We start from the raw sequence: 7,199 nt of genomic DNA, 5'->3' as shown, positions 1-7,199 counted from the left end.
ATATATAAGACTAACCTAAGTACCCACGGGGATTTGAACCAATGACCTATCACAAGGAGTGCCTTAATAACGCACCCATTCACCATCAATCCAAAACCTTGTGGACTCTATGACAACAATATTAATTACATTCCCAATTACATAAATTTCAATGACACTTCTCAACCACAACGTGCACTTACCAGCATCACCTGACAACTCACTATTGCGTTGGAACATAAGATTCAAACTCATAACTAATTTAATATCGAATATTAATGAAAAGTAATTTATTAACCTATAAAATATTAATAGATATAATAATTCCTATTGACATTTATTATCCACTACAAATAGCAATATAGTAGTTAAATCGGTCCTTATTTAGCTGTGAGACAACGTAACAACTTCACGTGCTGGTGCATGGGAACCATACTTATACGCTCAATATCCGTATGTTGTTATCCTCGTTAACTTACTATGTGGTTTTTTATCCTCTTATTAACTTATTACGCCGTAAGGCGTTCCTTATGCCGTAAGGCGTTCCCTCTGAGAGGAACTCCTCTCCGTGCCGCGGTGTCTCGTTATGGGCCCTTAGATCGATTGTTAGACGATGAAATAAAATCCAACCATTAGATCATCGGCGAGTCATTTCTCTGCATCTTCATCAGCTTCTGGCTCTTCTGTTTCATCTTCTGCATTGCCGCCATTAGCTTCACCCTTCAGGTCTGCATGGGCAGGTTATGGAAAGACAGGTGGCCTGCGGCTTTCATTGTCTCTCCAAGACTTCTCAACATACCGCACGGTTGGTTCTGAAGAAGGGGATTTAGCCTTGAGCGGTGCTGGTATTCTTCGAACAAAACCTTCATCGATAAGGGAGGGCACAGGAGGAGGCACTAGCTTTTCAAAGGAGAAGGGCCTACCTTCAACACCATTGAGAAAACAATGCTGGTTAAAGGTGGCTGTTGGGTTTTTACTTCTCTTAATGCTTTTAATTCTGATCATTGCGGGATTTGGTTGGTTAAAATCTTATCGGAGTACAGAGGCATCACATTTTTCTATAGTTTTGGACTGTGGGAGCACTGGTACCCGAGTTTATGTGTATGAGTGGGTGCGGAATGATGGCAAGCATCAAGGGAGTCTTCCAATGGTGCTGCGCCCATTTCCTGAAGGTACTGATGGCAAGTCAAGGCAACAAAATGGTCGAGCTTATCATCGCATGGAAACTGAACCTGGTTTTGATAAACTTTTACACAATGAATCAGGGTTGAGGTCAGCCATGGAACCACTGCTCCAGTGGGCTGAAAAGCAAATACCGGCTCATGCTCATAAAAATAGCCCTCTTTTCCTTTTGGCCACAGCAGGGCTTCGCAGGATGCCAAGTTCAGATTCAGAATGGATCCTGGACAAGGCATGGTCAATTCTAGAAGAATCTCCATTTATGTGTCGAAGAAACTGGGTTAGGATAATTACTGGGGTAGAAGAGGCTTACTATGGATGGGTAGCTCTTAATTATATGATGGGTAGATTGCAGAATATGCCGATTCTGGAGACGTTTGGTGCACTTGACTTAGGGGTTCCTCATTACAGGTGACATTTGAATCTAAATATGACTTGAATCTGACCATTGGAACAATGGAACGCCATCTAAATGCATATTCTCTTACAGGTTATGGCCTAAATGATGCCTTTGAAAAGTCCGTTGTACTTCTACTCAGAAAAAATTTAAAAACTGACAGTGGGAAATTCTCTGGTGGTTAGTTGCATCTCAATCATCCTTGCATACATGTTGGTTATAGACAGCAATACTCATGTTCTCAGTGTTCTTTCTTACTCCAGAATGGAAGTCCTCCGGTTGGTGGAAGAGACATAAGTAAAGAAGAATCTCGAGTAGGGCTTGAGTTGATTGGTGAGCCCAACTGGGAAGAATGTGAAGCTCTAGCGAAATCAACCATAAATGCCTCTGAATGGTCACATTCGGGGGCAGGGACAGACTGCAAACAACATCCTTGTGCTATCAGTGATCAGCAGCAACAATCTCAAGGGCAATTCTATGCTATGTCAGGTTTCTTTGTTGTGTTCAAGTTTTTTAATCTATCTGCTGCTGCTTCATTTAATGATGTTCTAGAGAAGGGTCGGGAGTTCTGCACTAAAACTTGGCAAGATGCTGAGCGGAGTGTTGTTCCACAGCCTTTTATAGAACAATATTGTTTTCGTGCTCCATATATAGTATCACTCCTGAGAGATGGTTTGCAATTGAAGGAGCAACAAGTAGTTGTGGGGTCTGGTAGCATTACTTGGACTTTAGGTGCTGCATTGTTCCATCGGTAATGGAATTTCTCCAAGTCGTTCTGGTAAGCTCTGTAACTGAAACTTTAAATTATTCATCTTCAACAGTTTTTTTTCCATTTTGATTAAATTCTTCCAGATCCATCATAGTGAGTTTTTTGAGTTGACATTTTGATCCAGCCAGAGTGGCTCACCATCAGGACTCAAAAAACACTTGCTGGCTCGAAGCCTCCAAATATCAACTCAAAAAACTCAGTGTGATGGATCCAAAAAAAATTAATCAAAGTTATTCACATCACAAAATCCTTAACTCAGAAAAAACTTATTTTATTAATTGAATAATCTTAATTGATCATTTTTCTTTTCCTTCACTCACTTGACAATCTGCCTCTATATGTTTGTGTTTATGTTGCCTTTTAATTCTCTTTTCTTTCAGAGGCTATGCATTTATTACTCTTCGCTGCATCTTATGCTTATGTCAAGTTTTTAACCTCCGTGGTTACAGAAATGTTGATTCCCCTGTTTTTGCATAAAATTTTCACTTAATTTTCTTATTGAATTTACAAGTGTTTGTTGCTTGAGTGCCATGCTTGGTTGTCTTTGGTTTGCCAAAGGTTTTGAGAAGATTAATACGATTAGTTTGGACTAGTGCTTAGCTGAGTATTAGCAATAGTTTATAATTTCTGTAACTATACTCATGATGATGATTTGTTCCATGAAAAAATAACACACAACAAAGGATCTGTACATGTGAACCTGTAGTATGTGGAATAAAGTCAGCTCACTCCCGTTGAGGATGTCAATTAATTTTCTCATGTTCCACTAATCTCAACAAGGGTAAAACCACAGAAGAGGCATCCTCAGGTCATGAGCTGTTCAAGACTAAAAGCTCATGGGCTCTTGATATGTTTGGCTATTGCTGTTCCACATTTTTCATTTTTGTGATTACTACACAATTAAATGCAGAACAGGTTTAAAGTCTATGAAGTGTTTCAGATGATTGGGAACACCTATGGCAGTATTGTGTGGAAAATGGGTATATTATAATGTGGCATTGTGGCTACATCTAATGTTTCCTCATAATCAGGTTTCTGGGATTCCAAGTGAGCTGAGGTGCCTCCCTTCCTGGATGCTTTGTTCACAAGGATGAAACCAAGTGCCTTTGATGCACCATTTGCGTGAGTCAAGAACTGTGGATATGAAGAATGGGATACTCGATGACATTCTACATGATATCGTTGACGTTGTTGGATTATGTCAAACAGTCAAAGTGGACAATGAAACATTTGGAGATTCCATGAATTTCAAAAAGCATGCCTTCCTTAAAGCAAATATAAAAGATTTAACACTGTACACAGGATACTTCCCAAAGCTTGTTTAATTATAAAACACATATATTTCTCAAATGTAGAAGTCATACCATGTGTGTGTTCCTTAATAAACCTTATAATAGAGTTTATAGAGCTGATCTTTTCTACGGACGAGATAGTCATTTAGGAAAAGAGGCTAACTTGAATTTGAAATGTTGTGTGGTCATTAATATGTGTCGTAACTATGTTAAAGAAGCGACCAAATTGAAGAAACAGCAAGTGTATTTCCCTGGAGGTACCTTGTAGTACTGAGAAATTATTAATGATATGTTTTTCACCCCTTGTATTTAATATGCAAACAGGAATCTAGCAATTAGTTATTTCGTTTTTTCTATTCAAGACCAGATCCATAGTGCCTAAATTTGCTACTGGGCTAACCTGCATAGCCATGACTCTTTTCAGCATCTGGTCACAAAGGAGTGTCCTCTCTAGTTCTGTTTTCACACCAACACGTTTCTTGGCATGTGCCTTAGGGCATCTTAGTTGACCCTTGTTTCTGGTCATATGCTCAGGATTCTTTCCTTGTTCCCTGCTTGTGAAATGTGTCAAAAAGATCTGAGCTATAACATCAATTGTAACATTGCAGATCATGCTTGTCACTATTTTTTTTATGCTCCTCTTCATTGGCCACTGATCCATGGCAATGCATTCCTTTTCTGATGAGTGACATTCAGAAGAAGTTTTTAACATTAGAATAGTTTGATTCCAATTTTGGTTATAATTTAATACAATGCATACTTCTTCGATCCTGGAAATTGAGGGAAAATTTTACATGCAAGAGATATCGAAGACAGTGCACCTTCGTAGGTAGTTAATCCAGGGGATAACCATCAACATGGTGACAAACTCAAGTTGAATGTGTTTCCCGTGTGATCTAGGCTTAACTTTCCCCAACCTCTTACATGCTCATTATTTGCTTATCATTTCCTTTTTTCTCCAAAGGCATTGCTCTAAGTTATTCTTGACAAACGGAGTTATATGGGGAAGTTGTTCATATCATGGACAGAATTAGCAAGGATTGAATAGAAGTTCACCACTTTTGCATCTCTCCAAAAGCTTTAGCTTTGTTTACACATACTGTAAACATGGATACGTTTTGGATCTGATTGGATTTCTTTTTTTATGGGCTTGGTTCTGATGCAACTGACATTTATTTACAATGAGGAATTTCATCTCTTCTTTTCCATTTTCCTAAAGTTGTTTGAACTCATTTCCAGAATTGCTAACTGGTGTGGTTGAAGCTACTATAAAAAACTAAAAAAGGATCAAATAAGGCAATTCTAGGGGATGGGCTGACATCCATTGTAGGAGGTAGGCTGCATGTTCTACTCTTCTCATGTATTATCATTGAACTGAAATTTAAGTCCAGGACTACAGTTTGTAGATTTGTTTCTATTGTCTTTGGTGCTTTGATCCTTCAACTAGTTTCCCCCATTTTATTCTGTCTCATGTGTTGTGAAACTGCCTTCCCTATAAGTGGTTCGGGGGAGAAGCTTTGCTTCTTTTAATAACATGCTCAGTCTACTAATCCTGATTGGATGGGATAGAAATTCATGTGGTCGCCATTAAGATTTCTATTTTTTAGTTTTACTTTACAAGAAGGATTTTGTATCTACTTTATTGATCTCATCACAGGAAACCTTCCAAATTCATTTGTCATGTAATTCTAATAATGTTGTTTATTCTTCCTTGAAATGAAATTAAAACAGTTATGAATCATGATGTTGCAAATTGTATATGATTTCTGTCTGTGTTTTCCCAAGCATCATATTCTGTAATGTAACTGGAATTATCTTTCTTCATTATTTTCAGGGGATGGAAGAGCAAAGATACCACTTAGCCCTTCAAATTCAGGGTGTCAGCAACCATTTGGACTTGCGCAAAGCCTTGCGGGTGGAAGTGTGCAACATGCTGATTCTCTCAAGCACCAGTCAACTGTGTCAGTTGGATTGTGTTTTCCAAGCAATTTGGGGCAAATACAAACTGATACTGGACCCTTGTGGACGCCTCACAGAGGTCAAATGCGGTTGCAGAGTCGACGATCACAATCAAGAGAAGATCTCAGTTTATCAGTTTTAGAGAGCCATGTCGTCAAGTTGTGATGGCTAGAAGCTGTATATAGATTTTAGAGAAAGGCTGTGCTTTTCTCAAAAGTGTACATTACAGGAGAATCTGGAATATCAACTTGTTAAGCGAGTGTAGCTTTATGCAGCATCTCTGGGCTGGTTCATTATGTATTGAGGGGAGATCCCTACAGCACAACTGAAATATATACTAAAATATTGCGAATTGTATTTTTGGTCTCTCTACATTTTGGCGGATGGTTGGATCTTGTTAATTTTATCTGTAATGTTAGCATATTCATCTCGCTTAGCGTCTTTGATGGATATTTGTAACATAAATGCATTTTAAATAACATTTTTTTTTCAACTTCAGGTCGCTGACAGCCAAATGTCATATTATAGAGTTATCATTTTATTCTTTTTGGAAATTTCGAAATCTCTTGGGACCCATGTTGTTTCCTGGCAGTGTAAAGTTCCTTTACTTTTCAGAGGTTAAAAGGAAGATTCTGAACACAGTTCATTGGCAGTTCATTCATGTGTTATCTTTAATAGTCAAACTCCAAGTTCATAGGATTCAATTAGTCTCCAAACCTTTTAGACTATTTAAATTTATACCAATGGCAAATAATTATTACAACAATGTACTTGATTTATATCATTCAATTTTTTAATCAGGAAAGAAAATTGATCTTAAATTTAGGAAATGTCATTTTTCGGAGCCAAAATGGCAGAAAATAGTGGTTGGAATACCATAATTACGCCGTAAGGCGTTCCCTCTGAGAGGAACTCCCCTCCGTGCCGCGGTGTCTGGTTATGGGCCCTGAGATCGATTGTTAGACGATGGAATAAACTCCAACCATTAGATCATCGGCCTTTTTAGAAACCAAGCGTCACCGAAGAGAGGCCAAGCGTCTGTGGATGGATGAGAGAGGACAGCAATCTGAGGCGCCTCGATCCCCTTCGATCTGAACATCAGGGAGCTCTATGAAGCGGATCATGTCCCTTGACGAAGATGGCAGGGTGTGGTGAGGAGAGCCGTCCATCCATTCGGCGGTGAAGAAGGTGACAGAAAACCCATGGTACACAGTGAGCTGAATATTCACACCAGTTCACACCAGTTCTTCACTTGATCGCTCTACTTTGTGGTCACTCATTTCATGGCTCCTCGGCATTCTCGTTCTCTGTTGGCGAAAGCTTTCTTATTCTTTATTCTTATTCTTTCCCCCGTTGCAATTTCCACAGGGCTTTGCATTGCAATCAGCCATGCAATTCAAAGAAAAACCAAATATTCTTGCAGCAGATGTCTTCCCTGTACCTCTGGGCCCATGAAAAAGATAAAAGGGTGCAATCTTATCTTTGTTAATTGCACTGGAAAGAGCTTGAGCAATAATGCTCTGCCCAACCAGTTCCTCGAAAGACTTGGGACTGTACTTTTGACTCAAGCTTCTATTCACTAACATGTTTTCGTTAGTCCTCATCTGTAAGGATTCCTCCTCTG

At 39.0% G+C, this 7,199-nt stretch overlaps 1 pseudogene across 1 annotated transcript; it reads left to right on the top strand.

The window, feature by feature from the left end:
* Nucleotides 1-509: 509 nt before the first annotated feature.
* Nucleotides 510-6,068, top strand: LOC149186706 (putative apyrase 7 pseudogene; annotated as a pseudogene). The gene is made up of 3 exons (XR_016255569.1): nucleotides 510-514; nucleotides 616-2,333; nucleotides 5,451-6,068. The product of XR_016255569.1 is annotated as a putative apyrase 7 pseudogene (transcript).
* Nucleotides 6,069-7,199: the final 1,131 nt, after the last annotated feature.

The sequence above is a fragment of the Pinus tabuliformis genome, chromosome 3_1, assembly GCF_031772625.1.
Source record: "Pinus tabuliformis cultivar Carrire ecotype Pingquan chromosome 3_1, CPIR1, whole genome shotgun sequence".
Lineage (NCBI taxonomy): Eukaryota > Viridiplantae > Streptophyta > Pinopsida > Pinales > Pinaceae > Pinus > Pinus tabuliformis.
The sequence above is the reverse complement of the archived record's forward strand: the minus strand, read 5'-3'. Positions and strand labels throughout refer to the sequence as shown.